The 25,165-nt window shown below is 43.9% G+C and overlaps 1 protein-coding gene across 2 annotated transcripts in view; it reads left to right on the top strand.

Annotated features, from left to right (window-relative positions):
• sema3b (sema domain, immunoglobulin domain (Ig), short basic domain, secreted, (semaphorin) 3B) overlaps window positions 1-25,165 on the top strand; it is a 65,350-nt gene that overhangs the window by 18,268 nt on the left and 21,917 nt on the right. Inside the window, exon 1 of one of the 2 annotated variants that reach the window (XM_030118473.1) lies at window positions 23,058-23,364. The exons of the other annotated variant lie outside the window; for it this stretch is intronic. The gene's annotated coding sequence lies outside the window, so the exon portion shown is untranslated. Of the gene's footprint in view, window positions 1-23,057; window positions 23,365-25,165 lie in introns of those variants that run through there. 2 annotated transcript variants of the gene reach the window in all.

Here is a 25,165-nt window from a genome sequence, read left to right as displayed (position 1 = left end):
TCTGCTGCGACTTTATCTTTAAACACATGCTCGTCCGTACACAGCACATCCCCAAACTGCTGACAGCAGATATTCGGCGCTGTTGCTGGATGTCATTAATATTGCACAGCAGTATAAATATTCCAGCGCGCAACACTGACTGATCGTCCATGAAGCACAGAGGGTTGCGCATATTTGTCGAAATCACAAAACCCCTGCATCAAATCTGCCTTGGTGCTAACTTCTTGTCTCCCTACAAGATTTTAGGCATGTTGACACTTATGGAAATGAAGTGAGCTGAGGATAAGGGGATTTGTTACCAATCCCATCTGTCATCTTCCTAAGTGGTCCCAAATCCCAGCTTGCACTGTTGGATTATATACTGGTTCTTCGGAGAGGATAATGAGCTGCAGTATGACTGGAGGCTTTTACTTGTACAGGTTTTTACTTTTACAGCTCATACCAGCAAAACTATCAGTGGAATCTGGGCCCAGAAGAAATGGTGTGCGAAAAACTTAAACAGCTGCTGCGACTTAAAAGTATGAATCGGTTTCAAATCACAACAGCTGATGAGTGTGACGTAAGTAGATACAAACTTTGTGCACAGTGTTGGTGTGGTTTTTGCTGTCTTAGGAAAGATTTCCCTGTGTGGAGTTTGCATGCTCTCCCTGGTGTTCTCACAGTCAAAAAACAAGTCTATTGCACGAAATGCACGCACCTTTGTTTTTGTACGTGCTTCATACTTGAAGATGCACCTTTCCTGGACTTCACTGTGTTGTTAGATTGCCAGAGAAACCAGAGAAATGCAAGAACTTACCAGACATCAGCAGAAGTAAAACTGGGTAACGGACCACTTTTTGATAACTGATATTTTCATAGTGAGAAGAGCTGAGTGAAACATCTGACTCTGCGCTCCACGGTGGTCCAATTTTTTAATGTGGCACGTGTGTGAAAATGGTAAATTACAGTCTCCAGTATAAAAATCCAGATTTGTTTTTAAAACACCGCTTTAATAAATGCATGGAGTTATTTCTGCACTTGGTTGTGGTGTTAAAACTTTTTTATTTGGAACAGCATAAAAAAGAATACAAGTAGTTTGATGAATACAAATTAAGTTTTTGTGGGTTTAGTAAGAGGCGGTGGAGAAATGAAATCATAGCGTTTTGTATTTTCTCTCAATTCGTCACACCCCTGGGTCCCGCCTCACGTGGTGCAACTTCTCAGAAGAAATCCATACTTCAGACATGTTGTCACTTCAGGACATGAACTGAGCCAGAGCTCCACTGGATTTGTAACCAATCCCATCTGCCATCTTTTTAAGTATCTTAAAAGGCAAATCTGTTGAGCCTCTGTAGAGTAAATCCATTTTCAGGCTGATGTGAACAGTTATTATTATTATTCTTTTTTTTACAGTTGTGTGTTTGCGTTATATAATTACCCATCCTTGCTGGCTAAATTGAGCTGCATCATTCTTTATTTATACAGACTGCTTCGCGAAAGTTGTCTTATTGTTCACAAGATTTTTTTTCCCAAAAGTTTAAGACAGACTTACAGATGGAAATTCTTCAAAACATAAATGAAACTCGCTACAACGGTGACGTTCCGCTCATCCTCACACCTGTTGTATTTCAATTCACTGCTGAACTATATTTCCAGCTCAGTCGCAGACATTAGACGGTGAAATATCAAACGGATTCCTGACAGGGTTGTGCTGAGTGTGAAAGGGATCGCTGCATGTTTCACAGTGCGCCTCATTGTGGCACTTTTGGCCACGATTCCCCACAGCTGACCTTCAGTTTGCCTACAAAGCCTTGTGCACATTGCTGGCATTCCCCACAGAGACCAAAGGGACATTTAGGCTATGTTATATCTCCTCTCTGTCCTGTTAGCCTCCAATATGAAAAACATTTTGATTCTCTCCTTTGAAAAGTTTCTTCCCTGCAAAATGATTTATATCGCTGCTCTGCTTTTTCTCAGCTGTTTACATTTCTTCTTTCTAGGCTCTCATTTACCAGAAACTCACTAAAACTCGAGCTGTTTATTTTGTCCTGGAGTTCGAGGATTTGCTTATCAGTCAAAGTGAGTTAAATATTTCCTCACCAGCGTCGAATCCACAGAAAGTGAGGGACAGGAGCCGCGTGGAGACGAGCTGGCAGACTGAAGTGGTTAATTGGCCAATTAACTCCATGAAGCCCGAATCAAAGAGCCAATTAGCAGGAGACACATGCAGTTTGACATGGCCAATTAGTGGCAGTGTTCAGGCTGAACTCGTTAGGTATGAACTCGTTAAGTGAGTTAATTAATTAGGCAGGGCGAATGAGGGGGGGCACATCATGTACTCCCACCGCTTTGTCTGAAGTGTCTCCCTGAGAACCGAACTACAGTGGCCTCTTACAGGAATGCATGTGAGCTGATGCTTCATTTGTAGATGAGAAAATACAGCAAGAGCACGCCATACCGTATCTGGAGGATATCACATTTCCAGGAGGGCATGTTTCAACACTGATAGTGGAAATATTTATGACACATCTGAAATATTTTTGAGTGCTGGTGTCTTACGCATGTTTTTCCTGAACTTTTGCTGCATGTGTCAAAGGAATAAGAAGACCAGGAGTTACAAATATAAGAGAGCAAAATGTTTGTTTAGACTTTTCAAAGTTGTTTCAAAGTTATGTGAGGATTGGTCTCCGTCGGTCTGACTGATTTCAAACCTGGACGTCAATATGAGTTAGTTAAATGGCTTCAGAGGAGAGGATGAATGCAGGTTCTGGTTCATGAAACTTTTTAAGAACCCTGTCTGACCTCTCTTCATCTTTACTTTGTCAGTTTCAGGTCGAGGCCCATTCAGCCACATCGGGTGGTGTTGGGGTTTGGGGTTTCTCCTGCCTGTGCTTGGCACTGAATGTTTGGGATAAACACTCTGTGGACATTAGGGCCATGTAGAAAAAAAAATATCCCAAAGAGTCAAATGAGTTCATACTGGTGTTAAGCCCAGCCTGGGAGCTGCTGGGATGCAATATGAAATGCCATCCATCCTCGACTCTGTACAACACAGCCACACCAACACTTTCTCAACTTTAAAGTCAATAATTTCATTTACAAGATTAAGTAAATGAAAAATCAGCAATTAACAAACTTTAAGAGAGTGACTGCTACTGAAAACAAACCAAAAATCCACACTATCCTTAGTGGATCCTTTACAAAAACAAAGAGGAACAGAAACCCAAAGTCTGGCCTCCATGGCTAACTTACACAGGAGAAAACGATTAAACCAAAGGTAGAAGCTCACGGCAATAACCCTGATGAACAAACACACACAAAGCTCAGTGCAGTGCAGTGGCTGGTTGCATGGATGGCCCCGCCCTTCTGAACCTCCGACACCTGGCGCCGTCAGCGGTCCTCCCTAAACAATCAACCTGATCCCAGTCAGCCAATCCGTCTCTGTTCCGGCACAGATCCACTTACATGTTGAATTGGGAGGAAACAGAAGACACACAGCACTTTAAAAAAAAAACTACATAGACACAACCAGAGGCACACACACACAACAAATGACTGCAGTCGTAACACGGGAGTGTTTTAGTGTTGGGTGTCATTTTCCAGCTACAAGCAGCAACTCTGCTTCAGAAGCACTCATTTAGTGGAGGAGAAGCACAGATACCTGTGTGGAAATGTTACTAGATAACGCCACACTTTAAATCAAAATGTCTTCACCACTTGAACCATTAGCGGTTACACAGATCCATCTGTTATTTCACTTTATCTGGTTCAGGGTCATGATGGTCTGGAGTTAGCCGGACCCTGGATGGATTGCCTGGATGGAGCCTGGATGAATTCCATTTAAAATGCTTACCTTTTACTGTGGCTTCCTGTTAGGACTCGTTCCTCAGCTCAGAAGAGCTCGTGAAAGAGTTAATTTTTCACCACCAACACTTCAACACCCACAATAAACCGGTAGCTCTCTGAAGTAATTAGTTTTAAAGGTTCTGCAATTACTAATGTTGGTTTTCTTTTGTTTGTCTAAGATTTTCACTTGCCAGCACAGGCAATAAACTTCTCAGTCTCAAAGGTAACACACAATATCATAAGACACACACACACACACCTTTTAGCCATTTACAGCAGACAATAAACTGTCGAGTGTGACCCTCTCTGATGTAATTAGAAGATCATCCAAGTGGGATTTTGGCAGAGTCCGTGACTGAGAGATGTCAGCGAAAGGGAAGGAAAAGTAAAAGTGAACTCATTTACCATCAGTCAGTTTTCCCTTTGTTATTCCTGGGAGCCCTCCCTCGCTCCAGCTGTCTCCTCCTGGCGTTTTTATTATCCACGCCGCTCTCTACCTCGTCACCCAGCTCGCTGCTTTTGTCATCCGCCACCCCTCCGTCTGAAATGAATGTATTTTGTTTGACTAACCCAATTACTGTAAGTACATCTGGCCTTTCGCTCAGACTCCCGTCGAAGCGCAGTCATAGTGGTTCCATTATATCAGCCATCGGCCACTGTACAGCAGGCCTGAAGGATCCAGTTACAGAGAAAACACATGCCGAGTGTTTGTGACAAGATGCCGCAAAGACGACATAATTATACACACACAGCTCATAGTTTGATCCACGGATTTGCAACAAATGTGACTCACTCTTTTGGGTACTGACTAATTGCCCCAATTCACCATAATTATGATGTTCTTATAAGTCGCATGAGATCAGATAGATCAGATCCAGAGAGTCACACCAGCATTCAACAAGATTAATCAGCAAATGCTTTTAGATAAAGCCAGAATTTCAAAGTTGTATGCTAGGGCATGTTCATGTGAAGATACTTTCCACTCAAGTAAAGAAATATTCATTGTACAGTCAATGTTGAAACGTCGCCAAAGAGTTTCAGAAAAGCTGTTGAATCCTAATTTCTTTTCTCCGGCTTTGTGTCTGCCGATAAGGCGGGTTTCTGTCTGTTCGAGATAAAGCAGCAACAGTGAAGTTAACACACAGCTTGCTGGCTGCTGTACTTATTCCATTGGATTTCAGTAGCTACTGTATGTAGTAGAAGAAAAATAAAGATAGTAGCTGGAAGAGCCACGACTCTGTTCCAAGAAAGAAATGAAAAAGAAGATTGAGGCTTTTGATTTGTTCCTTTGTGTCCATACAGACGAGCTATAGCAATTTCACTAGCAAGGACCATGGATTGAGTCTGAAAGTTTATTAACTGAATATAAATGAGAGAGCAGGTGGATGTGAAAGGTGGGAGCCTTGACATGGGGGTCCGGGGAGTCTCCTCCATCGGCTGGGTGATGGAGTTTCCATCTCGCTTTGTGACGACGGAGCCTGATGTGGAGCCCAAGAGGTGAAAGAAAAATAATCAAACAAAGGAATTTAAGGAAGGCGACAGTGGAGAAGAGGGAGCGATGTGTCGGGGCCATGCGGGGCTGGAGAGAAAAGAGGAATGAGTGAGACGGAGGGGTGCAGGCGGAGGCTGCATGAATTTGGGAGGGTTCGTAGGAGATCACAGTCTCAAAGGGCTTTACATTGTTGGACACATTTACACTCTCACACACACACTAATGATCACAGCTGCCATGAAAGTGAAAGGTGCTTGACCTCAACTAATAACTATCTCAGTGCCTTGCTCAAGTACATTTTGACTCATGAACCAGATGCGATGAGGAATCAGTCCAGCGTCATCTTTAACGACCATCAGATGATCAAGACTTGCTCTCAGACTTCTGTTAACAAATCGACACATCGCTTACCATGAAATCATGTCCTCAATAAATCTGTCAGTAAAATACACTACTAAAAATTTAAAATGGACAAACATCCACGTTAGTTTGTTTTTCCTGGTGACTGAACTCTAAAACGACCGAGGCCCAGGAGAACATGCACTGGGAGCTATGATGTTGTTGTCATCCTCCATCTACTTGTGCATGTAAGGAAGAACTGTTTACTACAGCCGGGGTTGGAGAGTTTTCAAAAAGTTCCACCTTGGGAGTAGTTTTCAAAAAGTTGTGTTTTCAGTGGCTCATAGAACCGTTGTGATGTAGACGGATACTCGAGGTGTAACGAAAGTTTTCCCTTTTCACTTGAAAATGTTGTGGCGTGGAAGGAAGCGTGTGTTCCCACAGAGCCCTGCAACATGCAAAGGGAGAACATGCAAACTCTGTACAAACAGGTGTGAGAAAGCCAACCACCATCCTGCTTTTATGTTGTTTTTCTGTTCTCCAAAACTGGAGTGAACACTGGGAAGTAGTTACTCTGTGATGCCAAAAGAAGAGAGCTTCTTTGTCCACATGCTTTCTGGTGTGACCCATTGTCCTAGTACGATTCGATTACCGCTACCACTGATGAAGTCAAGAAAGAAAATTAGTGGCTTATTTTGAGTGCATTAGTCATAATCTCTGTGATCTTTCTGTCTCATGTTGACTGCAGGCAGATCTTTGTAGCAGGTGTGGTGTGTTTATTCAGATCGGGCCTGAGCGCAGCCAGAACGGGGTTTCAAAGTGAGCAGATCTCGAGTTGTCTGATGCGTTTCCCATCTGAGGGATCGGGTGGACACGTTGACTCGGAGCTGCTCGGGAGGAAAGCCGTCGCACTGAGAAAAAATAATTAACCACAGTGGGAACAGGCTGCATTTGCAGTTACTTTAATTTAGGCTTATTGTATTTCATTTTATTTTATTAACGTTCTTTAGAGGGGGGAAAAAGATGAGGAAAAGGTAAAGGTCACGAAGGACAGAAAGCTGATCAGGATGGAGAGAGAGAGAGAGAGAGAAGAGAGAGAATAGCAAGAAGGAAGTAAATAGGTTAACTGGTCAGGAAGACATACAGAAGAAGAGATGTGCAGATTTTCAGATTTTCTCGAAGGAAATTTAGAAAAAGGCAAGAAGAGCAGTCATCTGAGCTCTGCGCGGCTTGGAGCTCCTGCGGTTGTGGAGCAGATTCAAACTCAGCATGTGTGCGTGTGTGGCTTCCCCCGACCAACGTACAACTTATTCACAACTTTCTCCCCTCACTTTTTCCTCTGAGCGGCACATATTTACAAAGCTGAAAGGCACCACCTAGTTTACGGTCCTTCGCTCAGAAACATGGCGAGAGGAGCGGCGCGCTGCCGGGTGGCTCCGCTCATCGTCCCGCTGAAGGGTTCACCCTGGGCTCATCCCTGAGCAGTCCTCCCATCATGCATCTGTCTTACATTAGGCCTCCTCCCACAGCGTGCCCTCTTCGCTCCAGAGACCAGTGTCAGATTCAGGGAAGGATGGGGGAAAAACGAGCATGCTAGCATACCTTCACATCGTTTATAGGACGCCCCAGCAGCCAAACCACTTGTTTCTCCTGGCAAACCTGATATAAACCCTTCAAACTTCTGTAAAAGTGGGATCAAAGATCCAAATCACTGAACAACTGATTAAAATTAAACGAGCAAACAGAATTATGACGTTTGCATAGAGATGCAGAGTCTGTGGTGAGGAGGAAGAACATCGACAGAGTGTCGGCCTTTAGAATTCAAAATTTTTCTTTCAAGGCCTCTGACCGAGCTTTGGTAAGCCACAAGCAATGTTCTCTCAACATCCTAATAGTCGACCCATGCTGGGGTTATATGAGGCTGCACGCAACACACACACACACAGTTTGAACACACTCCGCTGGTCTCTGGAAACTTCAGGTTTGTTGCGTGTTGCCCTGCGAGCGTGCACACGCCGTCATTTTCTGCGAGAATAAGATTTGTGAGAGCAGAGCTGCCGCTCGTGTGTCATCACATCCTCTTAAAGCCAGAGTGGAAAACTGAAACATATACAGCTTCTGGACTCAGGCCAACTGTTTATTGAGCAAGAGAGAAAAAAAAAGCCAAGTACAGAAATTAAAATTCAATCTTGTGTATCGCGTTACACTCTTAATGCGTATTGAAATAAGTCTTTAGAGATCTGCATTCAATATTATTTTATAATAAGTATTTTCTTTGGGCTGTTTAGCCCGAAGACATGAATTTTTATCCTTCTGAAAACAGTGTGGTTTTTAAGCAATTGTAGGTTGAGGCAGTGAGGTGAGAGGTTGGAGCGAGGCAGAGAAAAAGAAAATGTTGAAAGACAAAATGTTTCATTTGAGTTGCGTAAATATAATAAATGGCAAATGACACACGAGCCAAAGGCGAAAGTGAAGATGAGGAGCAAGTAAGCAAAGAGAGGAACGTGCAGCGAAACGCAAAGCAGAAGGCTGGAGAATCCCAGTAATGGTCCACAGATGTATGAAACTCATTGCTCGGGCCTCTCAAGTCACTTTGAGACTGACTCACAGTTTCTGGCACAGTCGACTCTAACAACTCCAATATTTTGCTACTGAGATGCTCCACAAAACAATGTTAATTGTAAAGACTTTGATGTGCATTAAGTTGATTGCAATATTATTTTTCACACAATCCTGTCATTTAATAATGGCAAATAAGTTAATTTGCCCTTTTGCATGTGCTGGAGGATGGCTGGAAGCGCTGAGATGGACAGGGTTGAAAATGAACAGATAAACTAAGGCTGAGGAGTCGGAGGGTAAATCTTCAGAGGCCGTGCTGAGAAGGTCTGGACGTGTTCTGAGGTGGGATAAAAGATCTACTGGAGGATTCGTGGGTGTAGCGCGGAAAGAATGGAGACAGTTGGTGTAACAGTAGCGACGGCAGGGGATTAGAGAGAGGCGGAGTCAAATGATCCGCTGTGGCGACTCCTGAAGAGAGAGGACGAGAGACAAAGAAGGTGGGGTGTGGTATTTTCTTTGCAGTTTCCATTGAAATATAAGCAACGTATGATGAAATTAAAGGAGGCTAAATGTTTAAAAATGCGGTCTGTGTTTTTGTCCAGTGATCTCTCCAGACAAAACTCTACAAAGCTTAATTTTCTGATTTTGAGTTGCATTTCCCTCTGACCTCTCCAGTAGTCAGGTGTTCACTGTGCGTAATGTCTCAGTCCATATTCCCCGAACTGCAGGCTTCTGTTTAAAACCCCCCGGCTGCGGTGAGCAGCGACGGCACGCCATCCAGCCCTTTCTCTTTATCATGTTTCTCTTGTTAGTTTCAAAGTGGACAGGATAATTACCTTAAATTGATTTTGGCTTTAGCTTCTCATTTCTCCTGAGGGGGGTGGTTAGAAGAAACAAGTCAGAATTTGGAAATCTTCAAATAGGAAGCTGATTTATTTCCAGTTTGACAACAGAAAGACTTCTGTGAGCAGGACGTTTTTTTTTCCTCTGGTCACTGGGAAGTCTAAGTTCCTCTCAGCTCTGTGGTGCGTTCAGCGTCTCCCAGCTTATTGTTTTTGATCCCTGGCCAATAAAACGTAAGTGTTTTTGTTGGGTTTCATTGCTCTGGACAGCTTCAGAACGATTTGAAATCTCAAGATTTAATTTGCGCCAAATGGCAGAGAGGAAACCTTCCTGGCTTTCTGGTGAATTCAGTGGAGCGTTTGGGAGCACAGGAAGCAGAGATTTCCTTCTGGAGGTACTGCAGATAAACCTTTCTGTTGAAAGTTCAAACCGACGTGATACTCTGCTCCTGTTCGACGGGTAAATGTTACAATCTGTAGCTTCGCTGCATGAACTTAAAAAGTGATGATATCTGAATGTACTGGAACCCTGAGTTGTGTGTATTTCCAACTTCATTAATTATATGCTTTTCTTAACTTAACTTATTGTATAAGAATTAATGTTTTAAAGGGTTTCAAAATCTCAGCGCTATCCTACCGTGACCCTAACCTTTGAACTCTCAGCATCATTTTCAATTAACTTCCTGTCAGTGTCCTTCCTTCCACCTCCGGTGTTGTTTTATTCAAATCATTTGCCTCGTCTTGGTTGAGATGCACAGCATGATTTATCCAACGCAGCAATCCATATTTAAGCAACAGCACAAGAGGATAAGTATTACACGCTTATGGTTTTTATTGGAGTGGGTGTGCTGCGGTTTGCGAGAGGCTGCAGGCTGTGAGTTTAATGTGTCCGGGAGTCGTCACGTTCGCCAAACTGGCAGCAAAGTGCTCCCATAATTGCCTTGTGGTTTCATTTACACAGATAGAAGGAACATGTGCGTATTTATCTGCAGTGGAGACGAATCAGCTCGACTACTCCTCGGCCCCATTTCTGAATCTGAGACTCTGGTTGTATCCAGATATCAACTGGTTCAGCAATGTCTGCTAAATCAGTAGCAATATGAACCAATAATATTGACATAATCTGACATCCTCACCACACAGGATACATGACCAGCCTGGAATAACTGACCAATTAAACCTGTTTGCATGGTGGTTTTTCTGCTGCTGTGTACAAACATTGATATTTAGTGATAAAGTGTGATAGTGATAGTTTACTTGAAATTTCACACTTGCAGAGCTGAGACTTGAACTGATGTGGCTCAACAACACGGCAGCTATGAACACATTATTCAAACAGGCCAAACTGAGAGTCACATAAGTTACACAACACTTACTTTTACAAGTAAATGATTACTTTCTGTTTTCAGGAATCATAGCATAGGTATTTCTTCAAAAACAAACAAATACGCACACATACACACACACACTCACAACTAGTAGCTGTAAATATGCTGTTGTTTTCAGTAACTAGCACAACACTGCTGCTAGCACGCTAACACGTGAAACCGGAGGCAGATGATGGAAGAAGCAAAACTCTGACAGAAAGTAAAATTAATAGAAAACAGTGGTTTAAAAGCCACACTAAACTGACTCAACTGATGAAGTCAGAACAACTCAGCAATTAATCTTTTTAAGAGCTCCAAGAAAACAGGGAACGGCGCGTTGACGTGTGTGTGTGTGTGTGTTCTGATGTTTATAGACCGTGGACTTGACCCATAGTGCCGGCGACAGTAAGCATGTGTCCTCCACGCTACTTCATCAAATCTGGCTTTGGATGCGTTTTGTGTTGTTTTTCTGCATTCGCATCACTTGTCGTCAAGTCCGGCCTTGTTCAGATTCAAGATGTTGCACGCTTTGAATTAGTGTTTTCTGACTACAGCTCACATGACGAAGTGGAAACAGTCAAAAGGAGATCAAGCAGCAGACTGGACAGAGTTTAACGAGACTGCTTTCTGACACGATATGAAGCAATGTGGATCTGGATCGTAACAAATAGCGGCTTTGCATAGCAATCGCATTGTAGTTTGCTTTAAGGTCGTTTACATTAAAGCTAGGGTCGGCGATCTTGGAAAACTAGCATGTAGCACGAATGTAGCATCTCCCCAAGGCTCCGCCCAGCTCCCACCCCATTGGAGGAGCTCCCGCGCTTTTTTCCGTCCACATAATGTATTGACTTCTCCCAGGGGGCAAGGAGCATTTCACTCAGTATGACAAAAAGTGCTTCTGGACAACATCGTCTACCCTAGCTTTAAAGGAGGAGAGTACATTCCCACTGAGGGTGTGTTTTCAGGAGCCATTGGACAGATCCAGTTGGCGCTCACCAACTGACTGAAATCATGTCGTGTCAACAGCCGTAAGCCAGCTGCTAAAAATGTCTGATGACTGTAAAGATTATGCACCTTTAATTAAACTCAACTTCTCAGGTCTTTGCACTGGGTTCCTGTCACTTTGAGATTTTGCTGATACTTTTGAGGATGAGCCATTTTTTTTTAGGGTCTAACATTGTTTTCATTTGATCTGAAACTCTGAAGTCAGTCTCTTGCCCCCCCCCCCCCCCCCCCCCACTTTGCAGTCCATTCCTCTGTATTTTCATCCTTTTGTTTTTCTCTATTTTCCTTGTGCTTGGCGGTGCTTGGAGGTTATGCAGCCTCATTTTTTTTCCTCTCATTCTGACACGTTGGCTCAAAAAAGAGGGGAGGAGTGGAGGGAGAGAAGCAAAGACGGCAAAGTGTGGAAGGAAAAGACGAGCCGAGCCAAAACAGGGGGAAGTGACAGTTTGTTTGGTCAAGGCAGACTATTACTTAGAGCTCTAATCTTCCTTCTCTTGGCTGACTACCTGTAACCTCAGAGAGAAAGGGACAGAGAGAGCCTGAAGACAGACGCCGTGCCAGAGAAATGACTTCATTATGTTGGTAGACTAACTTGTATATTCGACCCAATTTGGCAGCATAAATATAGAGTGAGCTACAAGGTTGTGCTGGAAATAGACAAGGCAAAACATTTCTACAAAGTTCAGCCCTGAAATAGAGAAGAGCTGAGAAGTATCTGGCTTACAACAAATAATACAAATGGAGGAGCACCGAGAAGCGTTGAAATAGCAGGCCTTTGCTCCAACCTGCTCTGCAGAGCGTCTGTTCTGCCTCCTGCTAGCCAGCTGGAAGTGGACGTCTTGTCTTGCCGTCCACTTCTAAACCAGAACAGGTTTTTCTATTTTTGACCATGGCTGGCATCAGATGAAACTAAAAACCAAAGTGTGTTTCATCAAGGCTCTATTGATTCCAGATTTCACTCAAATACATTGATGCACATTTAATGTCTTGAAGGTAAATGTGTTTTTGTTCACCAGTGACAGCTGTCGCCTCTATTGTGATGAGATGATTTCTAATGTTTTCATGGGAACAAAACCGTATCCCGTGCTATTGACTGTGTGTGTTTGTGTGTGTGTGTGTGTGTGTTTGTGTGTGTGTGGCAGTGTCTGAACGACTCATATTTTCCCTGCTTTGACTGAATATGGACTCAATTGTTCCTTAATATCCCTGCTATTCAGCTATGTGTGTCTGTCAGAAAGCCTTTGTTCTACAATCAGGATTTGTGCGAGGTCTTTAAATTTTAGAGGCATTAAATCCCGAAAAGATGTTAAAATGTTCTGCTCATGAGCCAGATTTGCTTTGAGTCTGGCAATAAGGTTTCTTTTGGAAGTAGGAATTTGCCACTTTGTACATAAACAGACACTTAGCTGATGTGATGGAGCTGTTTGTTTTTTTTTTTCTGTGCTTAAATCACATTTTTGTAGAAACTCTAAATTCTAATATTTGTAACACAGGGTTATAAGATAGATGATGTAAGATTACATCTAACAGGTTAATTTATTTGTTGACAATTGTAAGCAGTCTGTTTTTTTTTTTTTCTTTTTTCAGCAGCTTCCAAATTAATTGACCTCCGGGCTTTCCTTTAAAAGGGAAAATGAACACTTTAATGCCATGCAGTGTCTCGGTCCTGCTACTCTTTGACTTGGGGATTTTCCAGGTTGTGGTTGCAGCCGTCTAATTGCAGACGTCTGGGTGTTTTTGTACTTTGTGTTCAGCTCATCATTATGGTCAAACTCTCATTTGTAACATGCTAGAAAAATACAATTACTGCCACTTAATAAATATATGTCTTTCCATTTATTTCACAAAACCTTGTCAGATTTAACCTCCACAGTAATTCCAGCATCATCCTTTTTGAGTATCAGTCTGAACCTGGCATGGTTATCTAAAAATAAGACACAGAATTATCCTAAAATCAATCAGACATTATTAGAAACAACTTTTATTGTCCAAAAGGTGAGACTTTACCAATATAAAATTTTATTTATTGATTTCTCGTGGTGGTGTGTGTTACAGCTTTGATCTGGATGTAAATTCAGATCAAGAATCATTAACTGGTTCTGCAGTTTAGTTTTGTGTTTTTCTTGGTTAAACATGTACATATTGCATCCAGCACACGAGGCATGTTTTCCAAATCTGTTCGGATGGGTCAGAAACACACAGTTCTTCCCCGGTTTGCACCGTTTGAAAGACAAATAGCGTGACTGAGGATTGGCTTTGTGGTTTTCTTTAACTCCTATTTCTTCCTGCATTTTTCTCATTATCATTCTGAAGAATATGCTCATGATTTCCTGCTCTGTTCCTTTGTAATCATCCCTGTGTTTTGTCTTTACTTTTGGCTTTGTGAAATAACTTTCCAAGTGCTTTATGGGTGGCCTCAGTGGGAATCAAACTTATAATTGCTGGATTACTTTTTTTTTTTTTTTTGCCATGGATACAAACGCAGATGAATCCCTAAAGTAATAATACTGCTTGTCATCTCACCTTCCACTCATATATCAGGCACCACTGCTCTCATAATTGCTTATTCATCCATTTATCCCCCTTCAGCTCTAACAGTCCCAAATTACTGGTTGATGTCGGGGATTTCTGGCCCGCCAGACGCAGAGAGGGACGTCGATGCACCTGAGAAATATGTACTGTACTTATGCTCTGGGAGTTACGTGTTTGTGTGTGAGCAGCTGTTTTGACAGCCTGAAACCCAAACGTGAAACAACAATTACGGCGATGCTTCAGGGCGAGCATCTCGGTAGGTGTGTGTCAGACAGTGAACCGCTGCATTTTTTGCATGCCTCACTTTGGGAAAGTTATTCTAAGTGAGGCTTTACACAGTCTGCCATGTGTACTTTAAAGGTTTGTTGACTGTGTGTTCAGAATGAGGAATTGAAAACAGACAAATGTCTTTCTGATGAGTTTGTTGCTGCCGGTTCTTTCAACTGAGGCCTGACAAGGCAAATTCACAAGAGCTTGGTGAAAAGAGTAGTGGTTTATAGAGAGCAATGGATATCTAATACAACACAGCAAACCAAAGCTACATAAATTAACGTTTAGTTAACTCAAAACATCACTGTCAATCTGAAAAGAGGAAACTTCATAAAAGGCTGATTTTATGAACTGTTACATTAGAAGTCTACCTGCTGAGCTGGACTGGAGAGATTTTGTTGACCTTCACTGAACAGCCTCAGATTCAGTTCTGCAGTGGTAGACCTCTGAAGCTGTAGTATTCATTAAAAGGTTAAAATGTGACTATAGGTTAGGGTTACTTCACTAGTGGCATGACTGCAGCATTTCCATGGTGATCGGCAGAGGACAGGCAGCTTCAGCAGAGTTTAGAGAAATGCAGAATGCTAGTGGTAAACATTAGATGTGGACGAACAGATTGCGATTTATCATACTGGCATCCTGGAGCCACAGCTGTCTACTGTGTTTTGTCTGATGATGATGTTTACTTGAACTTTGCTCTGATTCTTTGTATATTATAAGTGAACATCATATATATATGTCACAAATGTTCAGGATCTGTTCTGATCTGTGAGTGGAAGCACGTTGTGGATCAGTGGTTTAAAACACAAATGGAATCATACCCTGAACAAACCAGGTCTGTGAATGTTTTCCTGTTCGATGTTGAACTCGTTTCAGATTCTCCTCAGGAGTTGAACACTGTATGTACACACCCACATTTAAGCACATGCAGCATGATCGAGTGCTTCATGACTCTGCATGTGTGTGTGTGTGTGTGTGTGTGTGTGTGTGTGTGAGGGTGTTATTAATCCTCTGTGATGCTGAGAGCTCTCTGACTTGTTGGATCAGTGCCCATCAGGATCAGGAATCATCTCGTTTGGTCTCAAGTCTGAGTGATGCAGTGGAGCAGTGTGTGTGTGTGTGTGTGTGTGTGTGTGTGTACACTTGTAACTTTATATGCATTTTATCTTTCAACGGAAATTTCATCACAAAACCAAATGTCCAAATGAAAAAAAAATCTGATGTTGTTACACTCTTCTGATTAAATGTTTAAAGTGTTCCATACAGCTGGAACCAAGGCCCTGTTGAAGTTACTCGTGTTTGAACCATGAGAGGAGAAACACATGGGGAGAACATGCAGTCCTCACAGACAGGCCTAGTGTTGACCTCTGACACCCCGTCTACATGACAGCGTTTCAAGAGAAAACACTATTTTTTTTTTTTTTTTTTGCTTTTCGTTTCAGAAAAGTTTCACATTTACCTGGCACCATTTTGAAAACCGAGTCCTTTTACACGGAAACAGCAAAAACGCCAAAAACAATGTGGTTAGTGTGTGTGCTGGACCATGAGTTGGCGCTGTTGTCTTGGTTTTGTGTTGAATATATTATATGTGTAACAATACGCTATAAACATTGTTCATGTATTCACACCTGTGTAGAAGAACGACCATATTTATCCCGGCTGAGGTGCCTGTGTGGCTCCGATCCCAAAAGGAAACCAAAGGTTTTCAGTTTTCACTTGAAGCTGTTGAACAAACACAGAGCCTAATTAGATTATCCCTTCTGACATTATGGCTCATAAGTGAAGTGTTTTTGTTTCAAAAGAATAAAATCAAGCTTGCTGTTGGGTGGACTTTTTTCCATTATTCATATTTAAAAAAAACACATCAATAATTTGTTCTTAAGAGAAAATTAAAGGACTGTTAAGCATACATGTGCACCAGATTGAAGATATGATCGGAATAATTTAAGCTTTCCTTACAAATTAAAAAGACGACTGTCTGACTGTCACATGCAGTAATTGATGCCTGTTTTGCACGGTGTGTGTTCTGAGGTTTCAAGGCACAGTCTTTTACGAGGTGATTTCCCTGTTTTGTTTCTCTTTTCATCATCCTTACTGTGATCTGTGCTGAATTTTCCCCGAAATAGCAACAGGTTGGATGAAAGTGAATTTCACAATTACAGGGCCTCTTCGGATCTCAGTCAGCTTCTGCTTTAGCGTGCCGTGAAAAGAAAAACAAAATTTCTATTGAAGTTAAAGTTCAGGGTTGAGAGCTTTCTCAAAAACTGAGAAGAAAACCAAACTCTTAACTTATCTGTAGGAAGGACTAAAAAATTTGGGGCACGATACAGTTCAGGTCTCACACCGGGGCAGAAGAGACGAGGAAACAGATCACAGGAAGCAGGAACTGAACACAGATAGCAACAACTTGAACTAGTCATGACAACAGAAAACACAGTGAACACCAGAATCACAACGGTTTACCCTCAGACATACTCAGCACCGATATTTGACCGATGATAAATATTCAATCAGATTCAATCAGATCTGGGCAGTGGGAAACAACCGAGCACCATGTGCTCCCCGGGGAAATGCTGGTGTGTGTGTGTGTGTGTGTGTGTGTGTGTGTGTGTGTGTGTGTGTGTGCATCAGACAAAGCTGCGGTAAAGCAAGGTGCTGTAATCCACTCAGTGACCTTCAGAACCTGCTCTCTCTCTTTCTGTGTGTGTGTGTGTGTGTGTGTGTGTGTGTGTGTGTGTGTGTGTGTGTGTGTGTGAAATGTGTCACTAAAGCCATGCTGGTGTTTGAAGGTGGTCTTATCCACCCGATGACCCCCTGAACCAGATGGAGTGTGTGTGTGTTCTCGTATTTCTATCCTTGTCGGGGCCAAATGTCCCCACATGGATAGCAAAACGTGGAACGACGTGCCTTGTGGGGACCTTTTTCCGGTCCTAAGTAGGAGAAACAGTGTTTTCTTGACCATGTTGTTGTTACTGAAAAAAGTAAAAGTGCAAAAACATTTCTTTAGGGTTAGGCTTTGTTGTGGTGTGGGTTAGGGTTAGGGTAAGGGTCAGGGTTAGGGGCTAGACATGAATGGGAGTCAATGGACGGTCCCCACAAGGATAGAAATACAAGACTGAGTGTGCCTGTGTGTGTGTGTGTGTGTGTGTGTGTGTGTGTGTGTGTGTGTGTGTGTGTGTGTGTGTGTGTGTGTGTGTGTGTCCCACCTTTGAGCCTCCTGGCACCGCCGCCGGTTCTTGCACTCGTCCGTCCACCCACTCTGCCCTCCCGCCCCGCCGCCCCTCCGGCCTCCATGGCTGCAGTGGGGTGTGATCACATCAAAGTGAAATGAGGGGATTACAGGTTTCTGTGGCCCGAGGGATCCCGGGCAGGGACCCCTCTCTCTCTCTCTCTCTCCCACTGTAACACTCTCCCTCCCTCTTTTCCATTCCGGACACTCTCCAGTCGGGCCCCTGTAATCCTCCTGGTGTCAGAGGTCAGGTCACCCAGTGAAGGACGGCCCATGGAGACACAGCGGACAGATTCTTTATCTTCATGGTTCCAGTTAAGCCCCAGAGGCTTCATCATGCAGATCCAAACTGTCATTAGACGTCCAGCTGCCAGTGATGAACCTAACATTACTATTTGTGTCAGAGCGAACAAACCACAGAGCCAACAGTTTTTATTTTTTTCTTATCATGCCACTAATTTTGCAGCCGCTGCATTCAGGCCGACATATTTCTGCATCTGTTGAACAAATGTTGACGGTGCAGCTCTGCTGGCACAGGTGCCGCGGCACTGAGGTCAGATTAACTTTACGACCGCGGTGCGTCTGCTGTGAATACGTGTCGTCTGAGTCCATTGTTCCTCCCGCGCTCGCGAGGAGTCTGTCTGACTCCATATCTGTCCTGCAGGATTTTCAAAACATTCCTGATCGGGGTGCAGCAGCGCTGAGCGGATGCTGGACGGCGAGCCGGTTTGTATGACAGGTCGGAGGGAACAATGCTTCCAGAGTGGCGTCAAACCGTGCCTGGGGTTTGATTCTAGCCTCACTTGAACGTCTTGTGACAATGACTCATGCGCTGCCCACCACAAACTCTATCACATGCATCCATTCATCGTTTTCCCCACTCGGCCCACGTGCGGCTGCAGCCGCAGAATCTAGAGGAGAGATTCCCGGATCCAGCGCTGCCCTGGGGACCCTCCCCAAACTCTCCAGGGGGTCCCACACCGACCCCCAGGCCTCTTTCCAGTTAGACACGCCAGGTAGATCTTTAATGTGAGATGACTCCAGGGCTTCCTGAGCAGATGCCTGAACAGCCTCTCTCCCATTGAGGGGAGCCAGCTCCTCTCGACCTGAGGGATTAGAGCCTCTTTCACTGAGAATGAGGCCCACCACATTACATTATTGCAAATTTTTGTACTTGAATGTTGGAGAGAAAAGTTGGCGTGCAAACCAGCGAAAGCCAGCATCACTGGAGAGGCCCTGGACGGAGGACCTGGCTACAGTGAGGCCCTCAGCAAGTCCAAACTCCAGCCAGAACCAGACTGAGTCGCCTCATTGCAGAATGCGTGATATCCTGGAAAAGGACTGTTAAAAATATCACTCGGATTAAGTATTTTGTCGAAGGACTCTCTTCCAGCAGCAACACCCCGCTTTCACAGCACACGTGTTATTAAGGGGCCGTTTTCAAAGTCAATATGGGATCATTATCTTTAATGAAGCGTGACCTCCCAACACTGAAGCAGTGGTTCCTTTTGTCCGGGGCGTTTTGTTTTCCGCCTGCCTTCAAAAATGATTTATTGCTGCAATATTAGAATAACATCACACAGTGAGAGGGATAAATGCTCCACAACAATGCAAAGACTTTGCAGAAGTGTTCTGGTTTTGGCTCTTTGTGGTGGAAACCAACCTGGATTTAGAGCAGGGGTGCCAAACATAAGGCCCGTGGACCAAATCTGGACCACAGAAGGCTCCAAGTTGGGCCACAAAGCTACAGAGAACATTTTAAAAATATTTTTTTTTCCACCGAATGTTCTTAAGAGAAGTGGGACAAAGCACAAACCGAGGTAAGATGTTGGTGTTGCTGCCGTGATAACTGATTGATAATAAAGCTAGTTTCCTCGATGCTATTGAACTAGCCTCAAAGCCTTGGGCTAGAGTGAGTTTTTTTTTTTCTTGATGCATATGTTGTACCAGAAATTGGGTTCATGTTGAGATTGTTGTCCTCTTCAACAGTAATTGTTCGGTTTTTTGAAAATACATTTCCCTTGCATCCACTCTACACCGCAACAGCAAGAATAAAGATTCCTCCTCTGTCGGTGTAAAAACGTGTTTGAGGTTAACTGCTGACGCTACACGTGATTGTTCAGCCTCATGCAACTTTCTAACTGAAAACAGTTGGCTGAGGTGACGGAGGGATGGATGGTAACTGGATAACTGAGTTTTGTTAAGACTAAATCGGGTTAATCACAGTTCACCTGTTGAGTAAATTGTTTAAAAGATAGATGGATTGTAATTGGATTGTTATGTAATGGAAAAAACATGTTTGTTTGTGCAGGAGTGATGTAATCTACAGTGAGTGTCTTTAATGGTGCTGGTGTGTGACAGAGTGCATTATACATATTAAGCGTTATATAACACAGAGTCAGTGTGTGGTTAACTTAATCATCTTATGAGGCTAACGCTGTTTGGGTTTATTTCAGGAATCTTAAGTAAAAATGAGGTAACATATTTCTGTCATTAACTGAGAACTGCCCTTATTTTCAAATATGAGCCGTTCTGAGAGTTGGCGATGCTTTGTATGGATTCAGTCTAGGGTTTGCAGAATATTCAGAATTTATTAGAAATCTGCCCACAAAAAAGGTTCCTGTTTATGAATCAAAGAAAAATATCATCACATGGAAAAGTGCGTTTTGTTACACTCACTTATTACATTTAGTTCTGCATTGCTGTTCATCTGATTTCACAGCAGAAAACATGACAAATGCAGAACAAATCAGCAGTTTATGAAACAAACCGAAGATCAGGAAACTCTTAAGAACTCGTTTGATTCCATTCCTTCTGACTTGAGGCATTATTTCTATCTTACACGCAATAGTAAAAAGACTCGAAGACCACAGGGTTGATTCCTGTGTGGGTGACATTGTGTTTTTCATCCTTCTACAATCCAAGGATCATTTCGGTTCAGTGACTTACAATAAAACAAAGATTCTCCAGGACGCTATTAGGAAACCAAGCCCTCATCTGCTTCAATGGGACAGAGGCTTCAGCTGAGACAAAAGCTTTTGTCAGGATCACAGTGCTCAGCCCGCAGCCTGTAGAGACATCAGGCTGGTTTATGACAGACAGGTCAGCAGGGGGGCGGGTGGGAGCCCAGAAACATGCATATAGCTTTAATTATGCACATTTGCATGAAGGACTGTTTAAAGCAATGAAGGAAAGTGTGCATTGTTTGTAAAAATGCAAGACAAGACACTTGTAGCGATGCCTTTGTGGGGGCCATTCATCTAAACTATAACAAAAATGTCTTTAACCTCTAAACCTAATCCAAACCCTGAGCTCCCCAGATCCCATGAACCCTGAGATACCAGAGCTCCGAGTGTTTCGGCCTCACGAATGGATGAAAAACAACACGAAACACATGCACAAACGCACACACAGGCATTAGTGAGCCCCCTAATGTGAGACCCATGACCTGGTGAGTGGCTTTCTAGGTATATGTGTGTGTGTGTGTGTGTGTGTGTGTGTGTGTGTGTGTGTGTGTGTGTGTGTGTGTGTGTGTGTGTGTGTGTCAGGGTTGCCAGGCGCAGGATCGCACCTGCTGCTGGAATGAGGACTGAAGGAGTGAGGCTCCCACTAAAAAAAAGACACACAACGCAACTGTGAGTGCCCCACTTTTACTGGTGGCAGGACAAAACATTGTTTCTTCTCAACTTGTGTGTGATTTATGCTTCAGCCTCGGGGGGGGGGGGGGAAGAAGTTTGTCTGAAGCTTTTCTTAATTTGCACCTTTTAATGTTGAATTGGATCGAAGGTGGCTCGCCAGCACGGGCGTTCTCCCAGCGGTTTTCACCGAATGTAACTTTTGAGAGCAGAGAAGAAGCAGATCATGCTGCAGGAACTGCTCAAGAAGTTGAATGAACGCTTTGATACTTTTCCCCTCCTCGTGAAAACTTATCATCAAAGGAGCTGACTGTGTTGAAGCGGACCAGAGATTCCCTCCAGACAACACGGAAAAAAGTAAACAAGCTTTTAAGTCATGTCACAAATAATAAATGCGACACAACAAGTTCCGTCTGAGATTTTCACTTGAAGTTTTCGTACATTTGCGTGTTCAGACGTTGACCGATGCTTCAACCCGAAAATGTGCGGAGGATGATGTAAACCCTCATGTGCCGTACAGCCAATTACCTCTTTCTGTATCTACAGTAGCTTATCAGGACAGCACGGCAGGTATCTGGAAATCTGTGTGTGCGTGTGTGTGTCTGTGCGTGTGTGTGTCATGAGTCTTTTCAGGGCGAATCATGACTTGGTGTCTCACAGCTATTAAGCTCAGATTTGAAGCCGTTTTCCATCCAGCTGAGGGTCTCGGGGGGCCGTAGCCTACCCCGGCTGACTGTGGGTGCAGCCTGGACAGACCGCCTCTTTGTGTGTGTGTGTGTGTGTGTGTGTGTGTGTCCGTCCAGTGAAGGGCCGGCAGACAGCCACACACACTCGCAATTAGAGGCAATTTGGAGTCACCAATTAACCTCAAACACATGCATTTGGACTGTGGGAGAGAAATAAAGTAGAAAACTCAAGCGCGCGCACACACACACACACACACACACACACACACACACACACACACACACACACTCACACACACAATATCTATGCCTCATTTGAACAGATTTTCATTGCGCTTTATCACATTTCGGGCTCTGTAACACTTGGTTCTCACTTCAGCCAAAGCTCGCTCCGGGGTTGGTTTGAGGTCGTCGATCATGGCAGCAGTTGCTTCCTAAGAGCTGATCTCTAAAACCAGCTGCCGCTGGATGTTCTTCAGAAGATCGAACCTGTGTTTCAGATTTCCTGTTTCATGCTTTTCTTCAGCGTGAATGCAGGCTTTTAGCAGGAGGGCTGGGACTCAGTGGAGGGAGTTTCCTCTGCTCAACTCAGCTTAATTGTTCTGTAAAGGCAAATTAAAGTCATGATCCCAGTGATAGAAGAGCGCCACGAAGTTCCACCCCGGTGTCAGCGCAGACAGCACAGTACATACAGTATACACATGGCGAGCATGTCTCCGCCCCCCCCCCCCCCCCCCCCCCCCCTCACCTCCCACCTCTCTGTCCTCTCCTTAACAGCCTCCTCCTCCCTCGCTCCCTCTCTCTCTCTCTCTCTCTCTCTCTCCCTCTCTTGAATTAAGTCCATTATTACAGCCTGCTCTCCCTCTGAGCATGTCTACACTGCTCGGGCTCCTGTGAAAACTCTTTGTGTGTGTGTGTGTGTGCGTGTGTACAGAAGAGTTTTATGTGTGTGTGTGTGTAGGATTGTGTGTTTTTCTAAGTGGAGCTGAAGTGCTGCCGTTCATCAGTGGAGCTGCCTGCAGACGGGGGAATACTCTGATCTCACTGCGCTGCTTTTTAACTTACACACAGCTGCTTTCCCCACTTTTTTTTTCCTTTTTCTTTTCTTTCTTTTTTTTTTTTAAAGACTCACTGGACTTTTCCTGCACCAAACTGGGACTCCACTGCTGCTGCTGCTCTTTTCCTGCCCTAAAGGGACCTTTTCCCATCACTGGAATACTGATCTTTTTCACATTTTATTTGTTGCAGGAACTCGTGCAACAGTCTTAACTTCACTTATTTGGATTTGCACTTTTCCTTGGATGAACTCAGACATGTTAATAACTCAGAATGGGACTTTTGGATGTGTTTAATTTGAGCTCGGTGAATGTGAGCAGGTGTGTATTCTGCACTTTCTGGACTGTGAATGAATAGAAGGAAGAGTTGCTTCCCTTGAGCGAGTGTGTCAACACCATGAGAAGCTGAGCAGAGCATGGAGACCCTCGCTGCTGTCCCCGGCTCGTTGAGCTCAGGTGGATGCTGATCCCGACCCGGAATGTTCTGACCTCCTGTGGAATCTGGCTCTCATGGAAACGGGCAGGCAGGTGAGTTGACCTGGACCGTGTCCCAGTCAGACCGTGAAGGGCTTTCTGGCATGATTCAGATCAGACGGCCTGATCTCTCTCTGTTCGGTGAAACTTCCCAAACCCCCAAATTATCTCCTCACAAGTCCTGCGGATGACATGTGGGCTTTCTCCGCGGAGAGCCGGGCTGTAATCCACTCTGTTGTTTCATTTAGCAGAGCCGAGTGAGTTGTCTCTCTTCGGGGAGCCGTTTGGAGCCGATCCAGTCAGGAGACCAGAGGCAGCCCTGTAAGGTCCCGACTTACTGCTGCTCCCGGCTCCATCGCAGCCAAATGGCCAGCGACCAGCGGCCAGCAGGCTGCCCTCGCCTTACTGGCTCCTGTATTGTCTCCCATTTCAGAGCTTCTTGTACCAGACAAGAGATTTAAGCTCTCTGACCACAGAAAGGCCAATTTCTGAATATTTTTCCCTCCTGTGGAACACATCACTCCATTCATCATAACACCACTCCGACCTTTTTCTCCCGAACTTGACTCTTTAGACAGAAGTGATAAAACCTCTGAAAGGACGTCCGTCATCGAGAGTGAGACCTGTGCTAAATCAGAGAGTGTAAAACGTTCTCCCTGCGGGCTCCAGCTGAGCAGGTTTCACTTTCTCCCGCTGAAATATATATCGTTTTGTCATTCAGACTCTGAACGGTGGGAATGATTTAGCCAAACTAAGCAAATGCTAGTGATGGGACTGAAGGCTGGGAAACATTCCTCTCAGGATGTGGAGCCAGATGGCTCGTTACCAGCAACCAGCAGAGCGCCGTAGCCTCCCCGGCTCCTTCATTCACTGCGTCCCTTTCAGGGTCCCTGCCTTGAATCGTCTCGCTCTTTCTTCCTCACTTTGTCTCAGCCTAAATCCCATAAAGACCGGTCGCCACTTTTGGCTTATGTCTGCTTTGCTCTGCTGGTTATGTGTGTGTGTGTGTGTGTGTGTGTGTGTGTGTGTGTGTGTGTTTATTGTGTGTGTGTAAAAGTTTTAATTTACTCCTGCTTTGCTCCAAGTTTCTTGTCTGAAAATAAGACGGTATTTCTAAGCTTTTAAATTCTTTCCTGAACCTTCATGCGACTGAACTTTGAACTTTCGCGGCCCGAGCTACAAAGGCTTGCCTGATTTCAAGTTTCACTTTAGAATCATATTCAGAATATTTAGATCATCCACACAATCCATCTTGTTCATCACCTTTCCTGAGCTTTTTTGATTAATCCTCAATATTTCTTTTAGAAGTTCAGCGTGAATATCTGCAGAACCTGCAGCCTCACCTGAACATGGGTCTCTCGTTTTCCTGTTTTGCAAGGAATTCCCAGCTATATCAAAACAGCAGTGCTTTAAATAGTGTGATTGCACTGAGGTGAGAAGGTGGCAATGCGATCTGATTGCGAGTCCAGCTTTTAGCATGCTCGCTGCACTCGCCCTGCACAGCACTTGTAAAGACACGGCCTTCTGCTCCTGGATGCTTTCCATATTTCTAACCGCTGCGATTACACGCTGAGAGCAACCATTCAAATCTCAACCTGAGGACCAAATCACATGGTTAACGCTTAAAACCAATCAATATCCATGCTCTATCATGCAATGTCACTCATTCCTAGAGTGCTCATTTTCTGTATTAGATTCATGGCAAAGTACTTCAATAAAAAGAATATAAACACACACTTTTCTTGCAGTTCAGAGCATTTTCAGATTTATTTTATTGGTGTAAAAATCTCACAGCTTCATGACAAAGAGATAATTTTAGGGTGTCTCCTGCAATCCAACTTAAATGCCACTTTTT

The sequence above is a fragment of the Salarias fasciatus genome, chromosome 20 (assembly GCF_902148845.1).
Source record: "Salarias fasciatus chromosome 20, fSalaFa1.1, whole genome shotgun sequence".
Lineage (NCBI taxonomy): Eukaryota > Metazoa > Chordata > Actinopteri > Blenniiformes > Blenniidae > Salarias > Salarias fasciatus.
Note: the sequence above shows the minus strand (reverse complement) of the source record. Positions and strands in the feature narration are given on the sequence as shown.